The 25,970-nt window shown below is 50.6% G+C and overlaps 1 protein-coding gene across 4 annotated transcripts in view; it reads right to left on the bottom strand.

Moving 5' to 3' along the window:
* PDIA2 (protein disulfide isomerase family A member 2) overlaps positions 1-25,970 on the bottom strand; it is a 1,068,054-nt gene that overhangs the window by 1,023,146 nt on the left and 18,938 nt on the right. The window lies entirely within an intron of this gene.

Here is a 25,970-nt window from a genome sequence, read left to right as displayed (position 1 = left end):
GGATATCAATCGATATAGCGCCCCCAGAATTGTTGTATGGGACTGCTTTAAGGCTGCCCTTAGGGGGGAAACTGCTAGCTATGTCGCAAGAGTTAAAAACAACATACCACTGAACACAGTCAAAAGATCGGGGAGCTAGCTAGGTTAGAAGCAAATCACATAACACGAATAGCACAAGGGGGCGATGGAAAAGATACAATGCGTCAAATATTAATACTTAAAACTGATTTGAATAAGGGTCTGACTCAGAAATCTGCAGAAATCTTTAGCGTCAATCAAAGAAACTTATGAAAATGGAGAAAGAGTGGGTAAACAATTGGCCTTACATACTAGACAGAAGATCTCCTATAATACAATTCCATCTATAAGAATAAATGATCTTGTACATACACTAACGGAAGATACTGTCAAGGTTTTTCAGCACTATTATCAACAACTATATCAGAACGATACTACTGTCAATCGAGATGAAACAAAAAAGTTTATAAAGGACTTTATAACCTCCGCAGACAGGAGTCTAGATAACATCACGAAAAATTATCTAGAGAAAGAAATCACACCAATAGAACTCGAACTAGCTCTGGCTGAACTATCCTCCGGCAAAGCTGCAGGCCCTGATAAAATTCCGCTCGAACTATATAAAATTCTAGGTGAATCTATACTGCCCCTTCTACTAGATCTATTTCTTGGAATCCAGTGGAGCGGTATCTCACCCGATTCCTGGAAAGACACAAATATTATCATCTTTCCTAAGAAAGGCAAACCCACAGACTCTCCATCGTCATATCGCCCGATTTCACTTATTAATTCCAACTCAAAGCTTTATGCTAAAATTATGGCTAATCGGGGGAACGACGCTAAAACCAAGAGGGCTCACAGCGAGGGGGTCCGACAAGCTACCTGTCCCACTGGATCATCTTGGGCTGCACAACATCGCTGGGTCCCTGACGCTGTGGTTTCCCCCGCCGCCGAGCTGGTGGCAATGCTCGGCCGCGGAGCGGGGTTGAGACTACAGCTCCCAGCCTGCCCTGGGAGAACACTGCCCACTTCCTGTTTGGCGCGACCGGAGGCGCTCAAAACCAGACAGCTTCCACAGAGGAGCGGGGAACGCCGCTAAAACCAAGAGGGCTCACAGCGAGGGAGTCCGACAGCCTACCTGTCCCACTGGATCATCTTGGGCTGCACAACATCGCTGGGTCCCTGACGCCGTGGTTTCCCCCGCCGCCGAGCTTGTGGCAACGCTCGGCCGCGGAGCGGGGTTGAGACTACAGCTCCCAGCCTGCCCTGGGAGAACACCGCCCACTTCCTGTTTGGCGCGACCGGAGGCGCTCAAAACCAGACAGCTTCCTCCACATCGCGGACGCGCGCGGACGGCGCCGGGCGGAGCCCGGGCAGAGGGCGGGCCATCTGTGGCCGTCAGGGGCTGAAGGAGGCTGGGCTGGGCCACCCCATTAACATCTGCTGTGGATAATGGGTAAGCGCAAGAAAGCCACAAACGTGGAGGAGGGAGGGAAGAACGCTAAGGTCCCAAGACACTCTAATACAATCATGACTTACCTTACATCGGTGGTAGGAGAATTGACAAAGGAAATCACCAATGCTGAGCTTGAACTGGGTTTGTCTGCCACTCCCTCGCCAACCATCACACCACCCACCCCTCCGGACCTGGGTGATATTACACCTAATGGCAACCCCCGGTGCCATTAGACCCCGTTGTGACAATCGTCAATCCTTCTTCCATATGCCCTACAGCTAAGGAATCTACCCCCACCTCGCCAGTCAGACAGCCTGAATTAAGGCAGCAGACAATTACCCAACCAACTAGGAGATTGCTGGATAACAAAGCTGTTAATGCATGTTCCTCAAATTTGCCAATTGACTTCTTGGGGGACAAATTAGAGGACCTTTTTGTTGCCAGGATTGAACCACTACTCGTCGGGATCGCGAAAGACATTGTGGACACATTAAACACCTGCCTAGAAGGACTACTTAGGAAATGTGCATTCATTGATAGACTTGTTAATAACCCCCCACCTCATATGGTTCCACATGACAGTGCGATGCGTCCTGAGGGTGAGGGTCGGAGGAAGGTGACTAAGAGGGGGGATTTGGTACAGGCACCATGTGCGGCATCGCAACTTGAGAGCAGTGTAGGGGTTACCAATACACTACTCCCAGCCAAGGACGCACCGCCTCTAACCCTGGAGGGGCAGTCACGCCCGCCTTGCACTCCCGATCCTGTGAGAGCATCCTGTTGTAAATACAAACTTAACTTGCCACCCGAAGCGTCTCCCTTAGTAGCTGTCTTTATCGGGGTCCCCCCATTAAGGGATGGGGAGGTTGAATCTTCCATGGACCTTATGGCTAAAACTAATAAGTGGTGCTCGGACAAATGTTGTGGCGACAACATTGCAGATGAGATTATATTTGCAAGGAGGGTGGGTTGGATCAGTAAACAACAGAAATCTACCCAAGGAGATTGTGTGGTTATTAATTTTAGCAGGGCTAACCTAGCGGATAGACTTTTCTGGGATGGCTCTGATATATCCTTAATGGACCAAATAAGCCCTGTCCCGCTGGGTTTTTTCTACCCTCCCCCTGTGCGCACTTTGCAACTTAGAGGCCCTGGGAACAGCAGGATGGGAGGGCGCCCACGTCTAGGAGAAGGCAGGATTAATACTCACACATTTCCACAACCCCCTAGGAGCCCAACTACCTTGTCAACCTGCAAACTCCGTGACCACCAGAACGTCGGGGAGGGTCCGCTGCTGGCCACTGTAAACTGTTTTGCCCCCCTGTCGGGCCTGGAGGATATAGACTGACTAGCAGCCAACTCCACCAGTGCGACAGAGGAGGTACAGAACCCAATGAATGGTGAAGCTGGGGCATGTAAGCTACTAAGCTGGAACGTGGCAGGAATTAATTCCAAACTTAACGATAAGCAGTGGATTAGTTTTGTCTCTGGGCACAAGGTTATTGCCTTACAGGAAACTTGGGACACTTCTGTTAATTTCTGGCTGGATGGGTTTACCAGCTTTGCCAAAGCGGCTACCCCTAGCTGCGCTGGTAGAGCTAAGGGAGGTCTCCTTATTTTATTTTCCCTAGAACTTAAGGGATCTTTAAGACAGATCAACATTGTCTCTCCCAACATCCTTATTGTTGAAAGGGAAATCAGCCCCACCAGGGGACTTTATATATTAATTTTTATAATTCCTGGAACAGGGACAATAGCGACAATAACATTGCCAGATTAGATGCTGTTTTAATGTCAGTCAGTCAGAATACACACCTCGATTCAGAGTACATATTATTGGGAGATTTTAATATCCACCCTTGTAAGCTAGTGTGTGGTTCAAATAACAAAGAAGGGGGAGAGGTCCCGAAGGACCCTACTTTGAGCATACTACCTCAGGTGAGGAGCTAGAAGACTTTCTGGCCAATTTCAACCTTTATGAACCGGAGGGGGGTCCAAGAATAGCTACCTTTATGGGTACCGATCCCGGAACAGTAATTGACTATATTTTTGTAACACCAGGCATCCTAAACAGGGTCATTACCTATCGTACAGTGCCCTCCCATTACAGCGACCACAATCCTGTTGTACTAGAGGTAGCTTGGGGAGATTATATGGGGCCAATCCCGGGGCCAGCTAGATTAGAGCATACTTTGCACACATCAGACCAGGGTAGAAGACTTAAATGGGCCAAGGTGGTTCCGGAGAACTTTTATGCGGAAGTTTTCCCGAAAATCGAGGCCCAGGTGGCGGTGTGCCAAAACCCAAATACTCAGGATTGCGAAATTATAGGGGCCTTTGAGACCATATGTGGGCAGGTCTCACAGGATCTTTTGGCAAAACCCAGGATGGGAGTGTCTAATAAGCAGCGCTGGTTTGACACTTCCTGCTTGAAAGCACATAAGTCCCTTATGACAGCCTTGAAGAAAACACCCAGGATAAGGGATGACATTGTAACGTTGAGGAAGAACTACAAGCTAGCCATCAAGATCAGACAAGATAATATCAAACGTGAAGCCTGGGAGAGTCTCCTTTTAGTGGCCGTCCTGAAGGATAGTAGGCAATTTTGGGAAATAATTAAACAGCCATTCTTCTCTGATCAAACTAATGAGGTCATGGACTGTGTCATCCCGGACGACAAATGGCTGGACCACTTTAAAAAGGTGTATGGAGACAATGAAACGGCTGGTCAAGTATGCCCCCTGGTGGCCCCGGACGCCGCCCCCATTTATTTTTTTAGATCAGAGGTGGAGAAAGCTATTTTGGCCACTACTAAGCACAAGCCCCGGGACCTGATGGGGTGCCGGCTGACTTTTTCATACATTCTCCCAAGTTATGGGTGGGGGTCTTGGCCAACGTGTTTACCGGCAACCCCATACCATCCACCTGGTCTATTTCCACCATCGTCCCCATTTTCAAGAAGGACCAGCGGGACGATCCCTCTTGGACTCTGCAGTAAAGATCTTAGGCAGAGTCCTTCTGACCAAACTGAGGGATAACGTAGAGTGTTGTGGAGGGCTGGCCGACATTCAGTACGGGTTTATAGAGAAGAAAGGAACGGTTGAGCAATGCTCTAACTTACACCTGTTGATCTCAAAATATACGGTGGCCAAGGAAGGGTCCCTGTTCTTAGCATTTATGGACCTCTCCTCGGCCTTCGAATTGGTGAACAGGTCAAAGTTATGGACGACCCTCCTGAAGATGGGGATAGACGAGGCACTGGTCAAGTTCATGGCGTCTCTTCACCAAGAGCTTTTTGCTGCTGTGCGGGTCACTAATGAGGGAAGGTGTACGTCCCGCTTTAAGTCCATGCGGGGGTCAGGCAGGGCTGCATACTGGCCCGTTGCTTTTTACCATCTACATTAATGGCTTGGGCACCTACCTGGAGGATGTCGAGGGTGATGTTCCGCGTGCAGGAGCAGTTAAGATCCCCGCGCTCCTGTACGCGGACGACGCGGTGCTGATAGCCCGCACTGGCGTCTGCCTGCATGGACCATGGTTCATGGACCAGCTGGACTTAAAAATAAACACAAACAAGTCCTATACTATGGTCGTGGGGCGCCAAAGTAGCAAAAGGAAAACTAAAATCTTTGAATGTAAGGGCGAGGTCGTCTCCAGAGTCTCCACGTTCCCCTACCTGGGGGTTCTTTTTGACCAGAGAGGATCTTGGGGACCTCAGGTTAGGGCGAAGAGGTTGGCGGTGATTAGATCATCAGCAGCCCTCATGGGTTTTGCGGGAAGGCTGGGCGCCAGGCCTATGGAAGCCCTTCTGAAGATTTATAAAAGTAAATCGGTTGCTTTGGCTTCATATGGTTCACCCCTCTGGGGTTACGTAAACTTGGAACCAATTCAGAGGGCGGAAAATAGATTTATACGGACCCTCCTGTCTGTCCCACAGTCTACACCGACTTTTTCCATACATATGGAGGTGGGCTTAGATTTCCTCACTGACGGGTTGAACATGGTACCTCTGATCTTTTGGCTAAAGACCTGGCTTAATGTAGAACTGCCCCTCAACCACAAGATCATGGCTGATGTCTTGTCTTTGGACCACTTTAAAAGGGTGCCGTGGTTGGCCTATCTGATGAAGGCGTTCTCTGACTTGGGATGACCAGAACTCTTCACATCCCCCCGGGACATCAAGACCCACGATATTGACCTGATCAAGAAGCAATTCATGGGTAGGGCAAGAGCATGTCGTGAGGAAAAGGAACTAGTGAAACCGGCAGTGAGGAGACATTATCTGCTTGCAAATTCATTTGCACTAGCACCTTATCTTGGTTTAGTTACAATCCTATTCCATAGGTTTCTCCTGACTAAGATTAGGTTTAATTTGTTACATTTTTATTTGGGCAATTTTAAAACGTGTGAAAAACCTGAATTAGCCCCTCCCTGTTGTTGTGATCACTTTTCTACCCAAGATACCATGCACTTTGTTATGTTTTGTGGGTTTTATTTAGAGCCAAGGAAAAAATATCTGTTTCCTGTTTTAAAGGAGGCTGGCTTTACACAAGTGAGACCAGCCCTGCTCTACCTACAATCATTGAACAACATATGCATCACATTCTGTATGGCTAATTTCTTGGTGGCAGCAGTTAGAACAAAAAAAAAAAATCAGAACAACGGGCCCCATTAAAACAAGATCAGCTTGAGCCGCGACAGCATCAGCAGGGCTCCGATGGTTACAGTTCCGCTTGAGCTGCGACAGCGTCAGCAGGGCTCCAATGGTTATAGTTCCGCTTGAGCCGCGACAGCGTCAGCAGGGCCCCGATGGTTACAAGATCAGCTTGAGCCGCGACAGCGTCAGCAGGGCTCCGATGGTTACAGTTCCGCTTGAGCCGCGACAGCGTCAGCAGGGCTCCGATGGTTATAGTTCAGCTTGAGCCGCGACAGCATCAGCAGGGCTCCGATGTTCCAGATGAGTTCTTCTTAGGGTCAGCCGCGATCAGATCAGCAGGCTTCAGATCCAAGATACAACTGCCCGCTAGTTGTCGGGTGGGCCCAGATATAATCCAGGGGCTCTTTGAAGTCCGGACCCTCGCAGGCGGAGGTCTCAAGCCCTGGGGGCTGGTCGTCGGCGAGGTCCGGCGGTTGGCTCTTTGATCCTTTGAGAAATGGTTCCGGGAATTCCCAGACGCCCAGCAGGTCTGAAGCCAGCACTCAGGGAGGCCAAAGGTGCGATCGAAAATGGCCCACAGGGGAGGGCCAAAGGTGTGACAGATACCCATCTCTCAGGGGAGACCGGAGGTGCCATCGAAACTGCCTGGCTTATCACACTCGGGGAGCCCTTTACCCCCAGCCGGGACTGGCGCGCCTTTGGAGTCTGTGTTTCGCTGGGGCCAGGGTCACGCTAGGCCCAGGGAGACAGGGATCTCGGGAAGGGAAAATGGCTGCCGGGCCTTGTGGGGCATGCAAGGTTAGGTGCTCGGAGCCGGGAGCGGGACGGGGACAGGCGGACCTGGTCGTGGGTTACGGGGGGCTCGTGCTTATCGGGGGAGAGACGACCAGGCTTCAGGGTGCAGGCTGCTCTTAGGGTGTGGTGGGACAGGCGCGAACCACGCCACGAGGCCGGGTCCAACACGCGTCCCCCCCAGCTGAAGGCGGGGAGAACTACCCATCCTCTTGGGGGTTCTCTTCGCTGAGGCGGAAGAATCAGGACAGGCCGTCTGAGTTGGCGTGGTCAACACCAGGCCGGTGCTCAACAGTGAAGTCCATCCCCTGGAGGGAGATGGACCAGCGCAGCAATTTGGGAATCTCCCCTCTCATCTGCATTAGCCACCGGAGAGGTCGGTGGTCGGTTTGAACCCGGAAGTGAGTACCGAACAGGTAGGGCCTCAGCTTCTTCAGGGCCCAAACCACCGCGAAGGCTTCCCGCTCGATGGTGCTCCACCTTTGTTCACGAGGGAGCAGCCTCCGGCTAATGAACGCCACTGGCTGATCCAGGCCGTTCTCGTTCACCTGGGACAGAACTGCTCCGAGGCCATGCTCGGACGCGTCCGTCTGGACTACAAACTCTCGGGAGTAGTCGGGGGCTTGTAGGACTGGGGCCGTACACATGGCATCTTTCAAGGTTTCGAACGCCTCTTGGCAGGCGGGGGTCCAGCTGACCTTTTTCGGCTGATTTTTGGAGGTTAACTCCGTGAGGGTGGTCACAATGCTGCCGTACCCCTTTATGAATCTTCGGTAGTACCCCGTGAGTCCTAGGAATGCCCGCACTTCCGTCTGGGTCGTGGGGGCCTCCCAGGCCACGATTGCATCGATCTTGGGCTGGAGGGGGGCTACGAGGCCGCTTCGGACCTGGTGCCCGAGGTAGATTACGGACCCTTGTCCGATCTGGCACTTGCTTGCCTTAACGGTGAGACCAGCCCTTCTCAGGGCGGTCAGCACCGCCCAGGGGTGCTGGAGGTGCTCGGGCCAGTGGGAACTGTAGACTGCGATATCGTCCAGATATGCAGCACTGAACTCTTCCATCCCAGCCAGTACCTGGTTCACCAGCCTCTGGAAGGTGGCAGGGGCGTTCTTCATTCCGAAAGGCATCACTCCGAAATGGTAGTGACCATCCGGGGTGGAAAAGGCTGACCTCTCTCGGGCCCCTTCGGTGAGGGCGATCTGCCAGTATCCGCTGGTCAGGTCGAAGGTACTGAGGAAGCGAGCCGCCCCGAGGCAATCAATAAGTTCGTCTGCTCGGGGGATGGGATGAGCATTGGTTCTGGTGACTGCGTTGAGCCCGCGGTAGTCGACGCAGAACCTCAGCTCGGGAACAGCACCGGGGGCGGCTGCCTTCGGAACCAGGACCACGGGGCTAGCCCATGGGCTGTCAGAGGCTTCGACCACCCCGAGAGCTAGCATCTTTGATACCTCGGCCTTGATGCAGGCCCAGACCCGGTCGGGGACGCGGTAGGCTCGGTGCCGTACCGGGGGACTGTCCCCGGTGTCCACGTCGTGGACGCACCAGCTGGTGACGCTGGGGGTGAGGGAGAAGAGTTCCGAGAACTGTCCCAGTAACTGGCGACAATCCTCGCGCTGCTCGGGAGAGAGGGAGGAGGAGAGACTCACTCCCTCTACGGAGCCGTCTTTCTCTCTGGTACACAGGAGATCGGGGAGAGGCTCCGTTTCTTCCTCTTCCCCGTCGTCCGTGGCGAGGAGCAAGCTCAACTCGGACCGGGCGAAGTGGGGGCTTGAGGCGGTTCATGTGAAGGACCCGCAAAGGGGTTCCTGGGGGACTTTACATCGATGAGGTAGGTAACCTGACTCTTGCGCTCTGCCACCTTGAAGGGCCCTGTCCACTTGTCTTGCAGGGCACAGGGCTCCACGGGGGCCATCACCCAGACCTGCTGTCCGGGTTGAAACTCGACCAGAGTGGCATTCTGGTCGTACCACCGTTTCATCTCTTCCTGACTGGCCTCGAGGTTGGCCTCGGCCAGTTCTCGGAACTTACTAGTCTGGTTCCGGAGGGCCAGGATGTATCGAAACACATCCGGAGGGGGCTCTGGGGCCGCCATCTCCCAACCTTCCTTGACCAGGCTAAGGGGTCCCCTGACGGGGTGCCCGTAAAGGAGCTCGAAGGGGCTGAACCCCAGGGACTTCTGGGAGACTTCGCGGTATGCGAAGAGGAGACAGGGAAGGAGGACGTCCCACTTACGTCTCAGGGGCTCTTCGAGACCCATGATCATTCCCTTGAGGGTCCGGTTGAATCGTTCCACCAGACCGTTACCCTGGGGGTGATATGGGGTGGTGAATTTGTACGTCACCCCACATTATTGCCATAGGGACTTCATGTATTTCGAGATGAAGTTGGTCCCTCGATCGCTGACGACTTCTCAGGGGAATCCCACCCGAGAGAAGATCCCCATGAGGGCCCGCCCCACTGCGGGGGCCGTCACCGTTCGGAGGAGAATGGCTTCGGGGTAGCGGGTGGCATGGTCCACCAGGACAAGGATAAAGCGGTGGCCCAAGGAGGTCCGGGGGTCGAGGGGGCCCACGATGTCGATTCCCACCCTTTCAAAGAGGGTACTGACCACGGGGAAGGGTTGGAGGGGGGCCTTGCGCCTCCCGCCGTTCTTTCCACTAGACTGACACGTGGGGCAGGACTTGCAGTGGGCCTCCACATCAGAGCGCATGCCCGGCCAGTAGAAGTGTGTGACTAGGCGGTGATACGTTTTGTCTTGCCCCAAGTGTCCCGCCAGGGGCACATCATGGGCCAGGTTCAGGAGGAAGCCGCGGAAGCCGCGGAAGCGTAGGGGTACTACCAGCACTCGGGCCGACCCTAGCTCGGCCGATTTTTGTTCGCTGTACAAGAGGCCGTTTTCCCAATGGACAAAGTGGGAGCCGGACTGGTCACCGGCGGCCTGGGCGGCGGCCTGCTGCCGCGGGCCGACCAAGGACGGACAGGAGGTCTGTTCTAGGCAGAAGTCTTCTCGGGACGGTCCTCCTTCCTGGCGCCACTGGGCCAGCTCAGGAAGGTCGTCCAAGCTCGGGGTCGGTTCGACGCCAGGACCGAGGGGACCTGCGTCGGGGGGGGGAGCTCTCCCCAGATAACAGCTCAGGGGTCTCAGAGGATTCAGGGACCTCGGGGTCCTCGGGGATAGCCGGTGCGGCCTCAGGAGTTGCCCCTCGGGCGGTCATCGACCGGGTGTTCACACAGGCCCATTCGGGCAGGCCCACCATCTCCAGGTGGGCCCTCTTCTCAACCCGCTGCCATGGGGAGCTCTCTAGGTCGTTGCCGAGCAGGCAGTCTGCGGGCATGTCTGAGCCGACCGCCACTCGTAACTCTCCGGAGACGCCCCCCCATTCGAACAGGACTTGGGCTATCCGGCAGGTGCGGACGGAGTTATCAGCTGCGATCACCCTGCAGGAGATGTGGGGAACAATCTGGGCTTCGGTGACTAGGTGGCGTTTGACTGCGGTGATACTGGCCCCGGTGTCCCGGAGCGCCCCTATGTGGTGGCCATTGACAGTCACCTGCTGTCGGTATTTCTCGGTGTTATCGGGTAGGGGGGCTCCTGGGACCATCTCCCTATCACCCAGGGAGACTAACATCATAGCTGCGGGGTTAGCTCCCTCGAACTCCTCTTCTCCCTCTTCTTCTAGGGCTACTGAGGTGATGTGGCGCACTGGGGGCCCTGCAGCGGCCGGCTTCTTAAATAAAGGGCAGCGGGGGTCATTGGCATAGTGCCCTGGTTGCTGGCAATGGAAGCAGGCTTGGCTGACTCGGGGCCCTGGCTTGGCTGGGGGGAACCCTGCGCGCGCTGTGGGAGGTGAGGTGCCGGGCTGGTTTCTGGGGGGACTGCGTGGGGACCCTATCTGGGATCCCCTCTGTCTATTCTGACCCCCCCTCCCCTCGGGCGGGATGGTCCTTGTTCGTTTCGGCCAGAGTCTCCCCCGGGCCCCCGGGGTACTCTGGTGCTCACCCAGCGATCGGCCTCGACGGCCAGTTTCCGGGGGTCAGCCAACTTGCTGTCCAGGAAGTGCTGTCGGAGTTCCACAAAGCAGTTCAGAGACAAATGTTCGTAGGCAATAAGGTCAATGAGCCCCTCGAAGGTGGATACCTTGCTGCCCTTGATCCACCCTTCCAGGGCCCGACTGTAGAAGTTGACATATTCTACCCATGTGGTGCCGGGGATCTTCTTGCATTCTCTGAAGCGTTGGCGGTACATTTCAGGGGTGAGACCGTACCTTGTGAGGAGGGCTTCTTTCATGTGGCTGTAGGAGGTCTGTTCGGCAGATGGTAGGTCGAGTAGGGTGTCTCTCCCTTCACTCAAGAATCGACCCCACAGCCCGGCTCCCCAATCTCTCTGCGGAACTCGGTGAGAGGTCATGGCGACCTCGTAGGCCTTGAACCATTGCTGGATATCATCGTTCTTATAATATTCTTTGACCACATCCTTGGGAATATGGACCTTGGGTTCCACCGGGGGAACGGACTCTCGGGTTGCCGATGTTCTGTTGTCTTCGGTCCGGGCCTTTAGTTCGATCTCCTTCATGCTGCACTCGTGCTCCAGCTGGAGTCTTTTCCCTTCGTGTTCTCTCTGGAGTTTCTTCTCCTCCAGTTCTCTCTGGAGCTTCTTCTCCTCCAGTTCTCCCTGCAGCCGCAGCTGCTCGATGGCTAGTTTTTTCTCGGCCAGTTTGAGTTCTCCTTCCATTTTCAGACGGGCTAGTTCCAGCTCGTGGTTTCGGTTGCGTTCTCGGTCGGTCATCTCCTCTCGAGACAGACCTCTCTCCATGCTGTGAGTCCGCGTCGGGGACTCTGCTCTTTCTTGCTCTGGGGCGTGGGTTTCGGTCAGGGGTGCTCCCTCTCCACCGTCTTCTGTCGGCTGGGGAGGTTGTGCTCCGGCCTCCACCCAGGCAGTCAGGGCTTGATGAAAGTCTTCTTTGGTGTTCAATCCCGTTGTCGGGATGTGGAGATCTTTGCAGAATTGCTTCATTTGCCGGTGCGTATAGTCCTTCAGGAGCTCCACCCGGAAGGTAGTCTCGTCTTCCGTGATGCTCATGGTTGTTTTTCTTTGTTCGGGTAGTGTGTCAGTACTGTACGATCCCTAGACGTAGGTTCTTATCGCGACGCTGCCACCAATGTTGGAAGGGGCAGTCTCCGAGGGCCAGGTTATGCTCACCCGGTCACCCCAAGACCCACCTCTCCTACAGATCTTGCCGAGTCTTATTGTGAGGTCCTCACCGGGGAGGACTTCGAGCCTAGGATCGTACACACGGAGCCCACACCACACCTACGAACAGACACCACGCCGTTGGATTCTAGTATTAAGTTCTTTATATAAGGGATAAAAGAAGGAAGCACTCTTATTTACACAGTGATCGAAGGACCACAAGGTCTTGGAGGGTTCGGAAAGGGGGAAGCGGGACAGTCTTTAAGTCTCAGGGCCGGTACGAGGCGTATCCAGCGCACAGCTCTCAATCCTCGAGCTGGGGGATACGGAAGATGGTGGTCGTACTGGCTGCTTCACTTACGTCGAGTCGGCTCGGTCGTGATGGTGGTCTCGATGGTCCAGCCGGACCAGAGTACTCCTCGAGCCGCGACGAGGTCAGCAGGGCTTGATCTGGAGAAGTTCGGGAGGAGCCGCGACAGCGTCAGCAGGGCTCCGATGGTTATAGTTCAGCTTGAGCCGCGACAGCGTCAGCAGGTCTCCGATGGTTATAAGATCAGCTTGAGCCGCGACAGCGCCAGCAGGGCTCCGATGGTTACAGTTCCGCTTGAGCCGCGACAGCGTCAGCAGGGCTCCGATGGTTATAGTTCAGCTTGAGCCGCTACAGCGTCAGCAGGGCTCCGATGTTCCAGATGAGTCCTTCTTAGGGTCAGCCGCGATCAGATCAGCAGGCTTCAGGTCCAAGATACAACTGCCCGCTAGTTGTCGGGCGGGCCCAGATATAATCCAGGGGCTCTTTGAAGTCCGGACCCTCGCAGGCGGAGGTCTCAAGCCCTGGGGGCTGGTCGTCGGCGAGGTCCGGCGGTTGGCTCTTTGATCCTTTGAGAAATGGTTCCGGGAATTCCCAGACGCCCAGCAGGTCTGGAGTCAGCACTCAGGGAGGCCAAAGGTGCGATCGAAAATGGCCCACAGGGGAGGGCCAAAGGTGTGACAGATACCCGTCTCTCAGGGGAGGCCGGAGGTGCCATCGAAACTGCCTGGCTTATCACACTCGGGGAGCCCTTTACCCCCAGCCGGGACTGGCGCGCCTTTGGAGTCTGTGTTTCGCTGGGGCCGGGGTCACGCTAGGCCCAGGGAGACAGGGATCTCGGGAAGGGAAAATGGCTGCCGGGCCTTGTGGGGCATGCAAGGTTAGGTGCTCGGAGCCGGGAGCGGGACGGGGACAGGCGGACCTGGGCGTGGGTTACGGGGGGCTCGGGCTTATCGGGGGAGAGACGACCAGGCTTCAGGGTGCAGGCTGCTCTTAGGGTGTGGTGGGACAGGCGCGAACCACGCCACGAGGCCGGGTCCAACACGCGTTAATTATTGCACTTGATCTTTGCGTAACACTAGATGAACTTAATTTGTCTCCTTATTAACCCCATTTATGCTCTGACTTGTATGATATTGTAAATAGTTTTTAATATTTTAAATTGTATGAAATGGTTTTATCTCTTTGTATGATTTTTAACTAAATCGAATAAAGATATTTTGACTGACTGGCTAATCGGCTAGGGAGGGTCATTGAACATCTGGTTAGCCCGTGGCAACACGGCTTTATTCCCGGGAAGAGCACTACGGATCACACACGCACAGCCATCTCTCTATTCGATATCATGTCCGCGACGGGTGACCAGATGTCAATGATCCTCCTAGATGCGAGAAGGCATTTGACCCAGTGTCATGGGAGTTCATGTGGGGTATTTTAGAACACTATAACTTTGGGCCTAGCTTCATAAAATCCATAAAAGCGATGTATAAAGACCCAAAGGCTAAATTACAAATTATGGGGTTCGAATCAGGTTCCATCAAGATATCATGGGAACCCGGCAGGGCTGCCCATGCTCCCCAATCTTATTTGCCCTCTACATTATTTCCCTTGTTATTAAAACTTTTAGACAATGTGAGAATCAAACCAGTTGTGACAGGAATATATGAGTCCAAGGTATTAGCATATGCTGACGATGTCGCAATCTTAACACCTGACCCAGTTGGGGCGATCATAGAGATAGAGGCAATCACGCACTTATTTGGATTCTATTCTGGATACTCCCTTAATAAAGGGAAAACAGTGATTTTATGTACTGACAAATACATTGTATCGACCCTAGGAGAACCAATAATGCTATATATTTAGGGGTATGCATTAGCTCAGACATTCTCTAAAATCAATTATGGACCTCTAATAAATACTATTAAACAAGACTTAAACAGAGTAAATAGCCTTCACCTTTCAATCATAGGGAGGGGGAACTATGTTAAAATGAATGTCCTACCCAAGGTACTTTATTTATTCCGTGCCATCCCCTTGTTAATTGAAGATAATTATATGAAAGCTCTTGACTCTCAGATTTCAAAATGTATTTGGCAATACGGCAAGATTAGGAGATCTTTGAAATATTTAACCCTACCACAAAACAGAGGTGGTCTAGCGATCCCACATATGCTATTTTTTTTTTGGGCGGACTTTCTTCAACAACTGGCACCTCTAATCAACTCTGCCCCTCCCGCTCAAAACACAGAGGAACTGGATATACCCTCAATTTTTGAATTAGCACTGGGTAAAAAGGCCAAAGGGCTCCTCTTGAGACAACTAGAACCTAGCTATTTTAAGAAGGTTAAATTTAAAACTATCTCTAGTGCATGGAAAGTTTGGTCGAAAGCTGCAAAACATATGCAAATACCTACATTTAATCGATATACTCCACTTTGGCACTCATCACTCCTCCCTCAGCATGTTAATGATGTAATCTCAACTAAATGGGAAAGACTGGGGATTATCACACTCTGGGACTTTCTAGGCAATGACAAACATGCAACCTTCCCTAATCTTCAAAGCAAGTTCAATATTTCCGGGTCTGACTATTTTTAATTTATTCAAATAAATACCATTGTAAGCTCTAAATTACCCAGTACTAAATGGGATAACGTACCGCTTATTGAAAGTATTAATAAATCTTCTACTAAAATTGGCACAATTTACACTTCCCTGCTTGAGAACCTACAAGATGATATAGAACGCACCGAAATCCTATGGGCCGGTAAATTAGATAACTCAGATGTTGACATTGATATGATTCTAGCATTGTCCTCAAATTTGTTGCTATCATCGAATTTAAAAGCACAATTGTATAAAACTATATACAATTTGTACTTCACTCCAGCTAAACTACATGCATGGGGGAAGAGATTAAACGATGACTGTCCTAGATGCAACACTGGCCCAGCTACGCTTTTGCATATGTTTTACGAGTGCGACAAGCTTTTAACATTTAAGAAAATGATCTGGGAATTTTGGGAAGAGGTCTTTGGGCATGAACTCTCAGACTCCCCCACAATATATATGCTCGGATATGATAGTACGCTAAAATTAAACTCAGAAGAGGAAGCTATTCTCTTCATTGGAACAGCAGTATATAGAATCATACTTGCTGCACGTTGGAAAGACCCCGACCCGCCTAACTTTCAAATGTGGCTAACCCGCTTTTTGGGTGTATATAATTATGAGAAAGCAATCTATTCCACCAGGGGCAGGAAATCTAATCGATTGGGTGATAAGATCTGGTCTCCCATGTCAGCCTGGAGCACAGAATTAATGCCAAACTGAGAGCTTAAAAAAACAAAAACAAAAAAAAAAGTTCGCTTTATTTTCTGTATCATGGCAGATAATATGTATGTAATTGCCCTGTCTTGCTCTCTCTGTTCTCTCTTTGTTTCTTTTTTTCCTTTATTTCAAGAACCAAATTGCACACTTTTTTATTATATTCTGTGTTCTCTTTTCTTATGATATATCATTATGGCGCTTTTGTTGCATAAATCTTATATGCTTTTTATGTCTGTTTGTGTTTTGCATCTCTGTATACACTGGAGTTGTTCAATAAAAATAAAAAATAAAAAATATTGTGGGCCACAGCCTTGCTCCTCCTTGCTGTGCACCTGTTCCTGTCACAGGACCTAGATTCCCATCATTGACTGAGATAGGGAGGCCTAGAATGCATTGGCCTTCTTCCAGTTCTGTGGTGTGTCTTGATTTGTTGTTATATTCAAAAGCGAGTCCAAAGGGAAAAGTTAATCTATAGCGGATGTTGTCTTCCAGTAGCTTTGTTGTTATTGGCCGCAGTTGCTTTCTACGTGCCAATGTGGAGGGGGACAAAACCTGGTAAAGGGCAAAGTTATATCCTTGAAAGGAGGTCTCCTCTTTTTTCTGTGCCGCCTGTAGGATTGCTTCTTTGTGAAAGAGTGTAGCTTAACTAGTACATCTTGTGTGCGCCTCTGCTCTCCTGTTTGCTGGTTTCTCGGCGAATAGGCCCTCTACGAAGGTCCCAGGTGTGGTCCCTCCGCTCCTTCCTCCAGCTCTTGGCTGCATATGTTCTCTCGTCAGGATCTATTTTTGAGATCCTCCGTCTTCATGAGAACCTAATGAATTTGCGACTAGAGATCGTGCTGTTTTCGTGCGGTCATCAAGTGCTTGTGACTGGTCCTCCAGTTCCAGCACCCTGGACCCTGCGGCATCAACATATTTCTGGAGAAAAGAGATCTGGCCAGAGAGGTCAGTCTTTAATTGGTCCAGAGAGGCCTGTATATCTTGCTTTCTGGTTGTGCAGCCACCAGGTCTTCTCTAGTGAGCTCCATCGGGGAGGTCTGCTCTCCTCCGTCCTGTGCTGGTTCCCTTTTCAGCTGATGCGAAGTAGATGGAGACCGTGTTAGATACAAAGTCAAAGTCAAAAAGGTTTATTGCATAATTAATTTAATTTATTACAATTTTCACATGATAAAATAGTAGTACAAAATGTAAACGTTTTACTAAAATTGTTACTGCGCCACAGCTAGAAAATAATGTAAAACAATATTTAAAACTTTCATCCAGAGACACTCCACCTGTCTAGGGCTCTCAGTCTGTTTTTGCAGGTTCAAGATTTCCTTTACAGTCCCTGGAGTTAGGGTGGCCATAATGTCCTGCCTCATTGGCCTTCGCCTCCTGTTCGGTTTGGCCCAGACGTTTTTTCACCTCTGCCAGGAATTTGATTCCCGGGCACGCCAGAATTATAGAACTGCCTCCAAACCAACTTGTTACGGCTTGTCTACAGGAACGGATCTTTAGCTCGTTAAAGGTGGGTTTCAGAAGTCGTAGCCTCTGTGCCGTGAATGCCGGACATACACAAAGAAAATGGGCTAAGGTTTCTGTTTTGTAACCCCATAGCCGACATTGCTCCGTCTTGTAGGTACCTTTCCAGGATGGTAGTAGATCCTTCGAGATGTGCATACCCATTCTGTAATCTATAAATGCTCTTTTTAGATATTCGCTAAAATGGGAAGTTAAGTAAGCATGTGGTTTTCCTGCTGTAAAAGAGTTGAAGCATTTCTTCTCTCTCTCTCCTACAACACCCATATGCAATCAAAACGGGTGGGATCATCTATTGTCCACACAAACTGACTGCCTAGACACATCACGCCAGACCTATAGGATACTAGATCGTGTCTTAAGCCCTGAGGAGTCGCAGTGATTGTTCTCACGTGACGAAACACGTGTCGGCTGGTTGTGGAACCAATAAACCTACATCTAATTCATAAAGAAACTGAACAGGATTGCAATTGTCTTAATTGGGCTCTTTACTTAGAATCTTATTCACTCTTATATAAATTGTTATAACACCGTAAATGTTGGGTGCGAGGGCATTGCAGTTCTTCATTGTCTCGTAGGTTAGGTGACTAACCCACAATTGAATGGTTAAGGGGTCTTATCTGCTTGCCCTACCGCACCTCACCCTAAACTTATTAACTTATATCACAACGTAAACACTAGGTAGTGCGCCCATCCTTACTGAAATACTAAAAACCCCAATTGCTGTGTTATATCATCCGTGATATCCTTTGAGACTTCAGAACGTTCTTTTGCCCCTGAGGGGGGGGGGGGGTTAGGATGGTGCACTTGGGTGGTAACAACCGCTGATTTTCCCTGGGGTAGAGAACCCCGAGGCTGCAGAGAGAAATTTGATCCTTGTTGATCGCTGATCCTGTTCAACGGGCTTTTAGCCATTGGGGAAGGTGCGTTAATTGGGACGATGGGGCTTTTTACTGGCCTCAGCTGTTGGTGCATAAATCACAGCAATTAGATCCTTTTAATAAAAGAATTTTAGGAGCCCATATTTTCGTGTGGGGTTCAATGTTGTTTCTGGGGTTGGTGCTGAAACCAGCCTCTCCCTAGGGCTCAACAGGACCCCTGTCAATTTGTCTTCCGCATTTGGCTTCCTCGATTTTTTTGGGGTCTTTTTGCTTTCCGCAGGTTGTCGCATTTTCCCAGATCTCATTTCCAGTATGAGTTATTTGCGATGCTTTTAATCCTGCTTAATAATCTGGAGGTCACAGATTTTGTTATTGTTTATATACATATATTTTTTTTATTATTATTGTTCCCTTAATTGTAAATTGCGGTGATAAAGTGACCTGATGGTGGCCTTTGTTTGAGGGCAAACCTTTTCAAAAGCTGTTGTTCTTGATGCTGCGGTTGCTCTTTACAGCAGGGTTGGCGGGTTAAAAAACAAAGACGTAACCAAAGGGTTTGTGCACAGCACCTCTGCTGCTGAAGCTTCCGCCTCTGTTGCCTCAGCTGCCGCACCTTTTGCGGCTTCTACCCACACTACGCACTCCTAGATTTTCCTGCCTTCTAATAAATGGCAGGTAGCAAGCTGGCTTGCCACTTGGCGGACTCTGAAGCAATGATGGAATGGCGAGTACGGCCCGCAGTGCACTGGCGCCGTGGGTTGATGGTAATTGATTGTGACTGCAGGGAAGGCAAACACGTGCTCTCCACTCAAAATTTGCACGGCCCCCGGTGACCGGTAGTCAGCTCAGCGTTCCTGTGGCCCGGGGCCATCCTCACCACACCACAGGTCTCATCACTAGACCCACTGGACCCACTGGACCCTTGGAGTGGTTATCCTGGCCCCTGGGTTCCGGGTCACTGGTCACAGCCACACATCCCAGGACGCGTAGCACAACACGGAGCACAACTGGTCTGGTCTGGATCTCACCTGGCGGGCAGGCTGGAGTCGGGTCCCATGGCAGCCGCTGCTGGTATACACTAGCCGCCTTTCCTCCTCTCCGCTCCTCCGCCGCACCTGTGCCTGTGGTCCTGCAATCAGGCCCGCGCTCCAGCAGCCAGCCCCCTGGATCGACCCTCGAACCGCCGTGGAGCAGGCAGTGAGGACGCGGCGGAGGGGGGGGAATTTTCACGAGCTTTTTTTTGGTGGTTTTTTTTTGTTTGGAGCCGGAGCCGTTGCCGGCGGGAACCCTGGGTGCATCGGGCGGCTCCTCCGCGTCAGCAACAGAACACCCCAGCACAGCCCTGGGTACCTCGGGCGGCTCCTCCGGGACACCAACAGCACAGCAGCAGCACAACCCTGGGTGCCTCGGGCGGCTCCTCCGCGGCAGCAACAGCACAGCGGCAGCACAGCGTTCCGGCATCTGACGTCTGACGAAATGAGGTAGGACATGTGTTAGATACTTTTTTTGGTGGCATAAGGGCTGCCGCGCGCACCTGTTCTGTGAAGTGTGCATCGCCTCCTCCGGCTCGAGAGCACCCCGTGTACAATGGAGAAAGTCAATGAAGTGCTGATGGGCAGCAGTATGGTCGGCATCAATGCTTCCATGAGTCAAGGTAGGAAGCCATCTTTAGATCAGCCAGTCAGAGTAGGCAGGCCTTAGATTGTGGGAACACTACAACTTTCCAGCATTCAATTCACTTGGTGGAGGTTAAGCTGAAGAAGCATTATGCAGAAAAACATTCCCCTCACCAGTCCTTTTCACTCTAAAGTCCCCCACAGCGGCAATGAAGATTTGTTCTGGGCGCCATCCTAAGTCAGGCACTGCCATGGCCTGGCCACACTGTGAATATTCTGGCCTTAATATGCCCCCACGACAGAGTGCTGTTTAGGGGGGATCCCCCAAAATGCCCCCACTGCTCAAATTTAGTGTGCCCTGGTGTCTTCCTAACTTCCTGGTCACGTCTTTAGCGTCAGGGGGATCTCCTGCTGAGGCGTTAATCACCGCAAGTGTCCTGCCCGCACATCACCGGGGCCTCAGCAGGAATGCAGGAAACTTCAGCAGCCTCTCCGACTAACACAACGGAGGACAGCAGACTGCTCCCAATTTCGCCCCAGTCGATGCTGCCTCCGCGGGGCCGAGCCATTCTGGGATCCTGCCTGAAGAGCAACTACGGTGCCATCTTGTCTCCGGCATCACCTCAGGCCGCGCTGTAGAAAGCTGGCAAAAAGGTCAGTGCGCCTTTGCAAAAGAATGCGCCGGGCTCCCCTGCCTCAGGCCACCATCTCGATGCAGGACCGGCAGTTCCAGCTCCTCCACTCAGAGCAAACACCGTCCGGCTGTTTTGTGGCTACGGAGCCGAGGTGGATCACGTCCACTCAGCCATTTTGCTTGGCCACGACCCCCAGCATCATTTTAATATGACAGCACAGTAAAACATATGGACCTGTAAGGGCAATTAGTAAACAGCCTTGTGTCTTTTTTGCATTAAAAAACCACACAATTACTAAACATAAATCATCAACAAAAATTTAATTTGCATTGGACAAGCAAATACATCAAAGAATACACACTGGAAACACAAATGGTACCTTGCAAACAAAATGGCATGTCTTCAATTGACAGCCCATCCACCCAATGGCAAATCATAACAAATACATAAAAGCTAGTGGCTCAAGGAGACTGACCCAAAACTCACTCTTTCTGTAATTCTTACTGTATTCTTTTTTTACCAAAATTGTTAGCATGAGGAAATCCTGAAGGCTGACTGCCTGTAGCCTGACATTGAGATACAACTGCAAGCAAAAATCAGGAAATGAAGGCATAATTACACTTAGGAATGACACAAGTCATACCCATCACTAGACTTTTGAATCCTTATGGTCTGTTCCAGTCGGATATACAGTAATATGGTTTATAATTATCACCTCGTGATTCCTGAGGCGATAGCCGGGAGTCAATGTAATTACTCGCATGAGCATTTGAGTCTGCTTTTAAAATATTCATTGTACTGTTTTAAATTAGTGTTCAGCCTTTCCACGCACTCATCGCAACAGCCGATCTAGGAGGTGACTGAGGGGCACTTTGGCTGCATTAGAAGACTGCCGGTTGACGGTGCCGCCATCTTGGTGCTAATCAACAGGTAGTGGGCTAGTTGTTTTACCCTAACTGGATAAAAGACTACATTAGCGCGCAAAGCTCTCACCTAGTGATTCTTGAGGCGAAAGCCGGGAGTCACTGTAATTACTCGCACCAGCACTTGCGTCTGCTTTTAAAATAATCACTTGTACTGTTTTAAATTAGTGTTCAGCCTTTACACACACTCCCGCAACAGCCGATCTAGCAGCTGACCAGGGGGCACTTTGGCTACATTAGAAGACTGCCGGTTGACGGTGACGCCATCTTGGGGGTAATCAACAGGTAGCCGGCTAGTTGTTTTGCCCTAACTGGATAAATGACTGCATTAGCGCCTACACGCAGTGCACGCGTGCAGCAGGCGTGCCAAAGGCAAGCCCGTCTGTGCTCGTCCACGCCCGAACGAGCCCAGAGGCAGGAAACGCTTCTCAAATTACGGTAAGTGCCTGAACCACCAACCGCTTAACCTACTCTGCTAAAACCCTACTTGATATTAGAACGAGGGAACAAATTAATCATTCTATCAACATTTGTTGTCCTAGAAAGTTTTCAACTTTCCTAGAAGGGCCGGTAGCATGCAGAACCTGCTGCTTCCAAAGAAATCTGACTATGACTAGTATGCCGTATCCAAAAAACAAACCTGACCAAGATAAAACTAGTCCTGAGTATATCCTATGCTACGTAAGATCTTTAGCAAAACACCCCATTGAAATACGGGATATGATTACTTCCCACTCCCCAGAGCTATGTTTCCTTACTGAAACCTAGCTAACGCCCACTAACCATCCATCGATTAATTTAGCCATCCCGGGCGGATATAAATTCATTCATCTAGATAGGGAAGGTAAGATGTAACGATAGCTCGGAACTGGGTATTTTTTAAAATAACCATGTCTCCCTCGGATAGCTGAAATGGAGCGCTAATTTATTGGCCTCCTGGACCAAGAGCTAACTTTCCCAATTACTTGATTGAGCAAATAAACATGCAAGTCTTAGCTTCCAACAAATGTGTTTTGTGGGGGATTTTAACTTTCACGGCGAAGATTTTGCCAATCCAGAAGTGAACAATCTTATAACTAGTCTCAATTTAATTGGACTCTCCCAAAGGTGTATTGGCTCCACACATCGGGCTGGCCACGCCCTAGATTTGATTTTCACCAATATTGACCATCTCACCTGCTACCCTTCCTATCCCCTAAAATGGACTGACCATTTTATGGTCTTGTTCTCCAGTTTATCTCAGTCCGCTACGACATTAGCAGGAAATGCGGGGTGTAAGAAGGAGTTGCGTAGGTCCTGGCATAATCTATCTCTTGAATCTTTCAATGAGGAATTCCACCCCAGTCACCAGAGAGTGGCTCGGACGACTCCAACGTTTCTGGAATGTTGGAAGTCTTCAACTTGGTCTTATGTTTATGTTTAGGCAACTTACATAGCGCGCAAATACCCTGGGGTGTCTCAGCGCTGCCTTAGTGACAGCGCTGGACTCCAAATCCCTCAAAGTAAACGTAGCCCAATCCAGCGACGGCAATCAGCCCCCTGGTACACTGCGGAGCTAAAAATGGATAAATATAAGTGCAAGACATTGGAGAGACGATGGAGACTCAGTAAAGATCCGCTGGACAGACAGGTGTACAAACTAGTTCTGTCCAGCTATCATCAGAATATAAAAATGGCCAGGCAAACTTTTATCATGAACTAAATTGACATAGTCCTGTAACTCATCCAAAGCCCTTTCTAACATAGTTAAGGACTTTGTATCACCTCAAGCTTGTAGACAATCCCCTGCTGAACCTCAAGAACTATGCGACTCATTAGCAGTCTACTTTCAGGAAAAAATTGCACTCATCTATGCCAATTTTCCAACCACCAAGCCTCTGAAGCCGGAAACTCCTATAGGACTAGGAGAAGCCAAAACACCGACAGCCACCACTCTCGATCAGAGAATCAACTACGTTAGAGGAGATCATTAACTCATTATCCTTTGCTAAATTTGGTTCGCCTTGTGACCTTTGCCCTCCCAAAATTATGGCCCTTCTATCCACCAGTTGTGCTCCGGAAATCCATAAAAAATGTTATTGCTCAATTCAATCAGGCATTATTTCCACCCCATAGAAAGAAGCATATGTACGACCTATTTTGAAAAAACCAACAGCTGACCCGCAGGTACTCAGTAACTATCGACCAATATCTCTGTCACCCCTGCTGGGCAAACAATTGGAAACCATAATAAATAGGCAGCTAAGTTCTTACCTTGAGTCTAATAAAATTCTAGACCCCTCACAATCTGGGTTCTGTCTGGTCTGTAGCACTGAGACCACTATCCTAGCAGTGACAGACTCCTGAAGGCAAGTAATGGATGCGGGAGGATCCTAGATCTCTCCACGGCATTTGTTCCCATCTCACATTCATTGCTCATTGAGAGACTATATTCATGTGGTATCCGAGGCACAGCCTTGAAATGGCTGCAGAATATTTTGTCGGACAGATGGCAAACGATATTGCTTGGACCCTACAAGAAATCTCGTCTCGATAATGGTGTACCTCAGGGTTCCACTCTAAGTCCAACATTATTTAATGTCTATATGACCCCTTTGGCAAAAATCGTAGAACCATTGGGGTTCGAGATAATATCTCCTATGCTGACGATACTCAGATGATGTTCCCAATTGGCCCCAATATAGAAGCTGAGAAAATCCGATTCTCTGCAGGTATGCTCGCCATCTCAAATTGGATGATCAATCAATCAATCAGTACATTTGTAGAGCGCGCTACATACCCGTGAGGGTCTCAAGGCGCTAGGGGGGTGGGAGGGCTGCAACTGATCAAAGAGTCAGGTCTTGAGGAGCCTTCTGAAGGCCAGCAGGTCTTGGGTCTGTTGTAGAGTGGTAGGGAGAGTGTTCCAGGTCTTGGCGGCGAGGTAGGAAAAGGATCTGCCGCCTGCATTTTTTTTCTGGATACGGGGAACTGTGGCGAGGGCAAGGCTGGCAGAGCGGAGGCTGCGGGTGGGAGTGTGGAAGCTGAGTCGGTCGTTGAGGTATGCTGGTCCGGTGTTGTGTATGGCTTTGTGTGCGTGTATAAGGAGTTTGAAGGTGACCCTCTTGTTGACGGGGAACCAGTGCAGGCCTCTCAGGTGGGGTGTGATGTGGTGCGTCGGGGGACGTCGGCAATCAGTCGTGCTGAGGCGATCTGTATGCGTTGCAGCCGTCTCAGGAGCTTGGTTGATGTTCCAGCATAGAGGGCGTTCCCGTAGTCCAGCCTGCTGGTGACGAGGGCCTGGGTGACGGTTTTTCTTGTGTCGGAGGGGATCCATTTGAAGATCCTGCGGAGCATTCGGAGGGTGTTGAAGCAGGACACGGAGATGGCGTTGACTTGCTTGGTCATGGAGAGGACGGAGTCGAGGATGATCCCCAGGTTGCGTGCGTGGTTGGTGGGTTCTGGGGCTGTTCCTAGCGCTGTTGGCCACCAGGAGTTGTCCCAGGCTGATGGGGTGGGGCCGAGGATGAGGACCTCCGTCTTGTCTGAGTTCAGCTTCAACCTGCTGTCCTTCATCCATTCGGCGACGGCCTTCATTCCTCTATGGAGGTTGGTTTGGCAGTGTAGGGGTCTTTGGTGAGGGATATGATCAGCTGGGTGTCGTCTGCGTAGGAGATGATGTTGAGGTTGTATTGTCGTGCGACGTGGGCGAGTGGTGCCATGTAGATATTGAAGAGCGTCGGGCTGAGGGAAGATCCCTGTGGGACGCCACAGATGATCTCGGTGGTCTTGGAGCGGATGATGGAGAACTGCCTCCAGTTGAATCCCAGCAAAACTGAGGTTATGCTAATGGGGAAAGTCTCAACCATCTGGACTGAGTATTGGTGGCCGTGCCAGCTGGGAGATGCCCCTATTCCTACACAATCTGTGAAAATTCTTGGTCTAAAATTGGACCAGACAATATCAATGAAAGATCACATCTCTGCCACCACCAGCTCCTGTTATTACAGCTTATGTCTCCTACGTAATATTTTGCCCTATCTGCCGAACCCTGGTCCAGGTGATGGTGATCAGCCACCTGGACTATGGGAATGCACTGTTAGCTGAAGTGGTGAGACGTTGTTTGCTAAATTGCAGGTGATTCAAAACACCGCAGCAAGAGTGTTTTTGAATCGTCCTCCAGGTTCGCCCTCAGGCCCCTTGCTGAGAGAGTTCAACTGGTTACAAGTGAAGAAGCGATCCAATTTAAAAATGTGCTGCCTCACATTTAATGCATTAAATGACAAAGGCCCCTACTACCTACAAAAGAAACTTATTAAACAGGTTTCTGGTCGTAACCTCAGATCTAATTCTTTAGCCCTTTTTTAAAGTCCCTCGAATACGTCTCAGTCGCACTGGAGGTAAAGCCTTCTCGTACCTTGCCTCATGGTACTGGAACCAACTGCCCATTGCACTGCGCAAATGTACCTCATATACCGCTTTTAGGAAACAATTAAAAACCTTTCTGTTCTGAATCTATACATCTACGGTTTTGCCCTCCCCTCTTTTCACTAGGTAAGAGCCAAGATGCCCCCGGGTGAGTCGTGCGCTACAAAAAAGTTCAGAACATAACATAACATCACATAACATAACATATAATTATTCATTTAAACAGCCTGTTTTACAGT

Source organism: Lissotriton helveticus, chromosome 10, assembly GCF_964261635.1.
Source record: "Lissotriton helveticus chromosome 10, aLisHel1.1, whole genome shotgun sequence".
NCBI lineage: Eukaryota > Metazoa > Chordata > Amphibia > Caudata > Salamandridae > Lissotriton > Lissotriton helveticus.
Note: the sequence above shows the minus strand (reverse complement) of the source record. Positions and strands in the feature narration are given on the sequence as shown.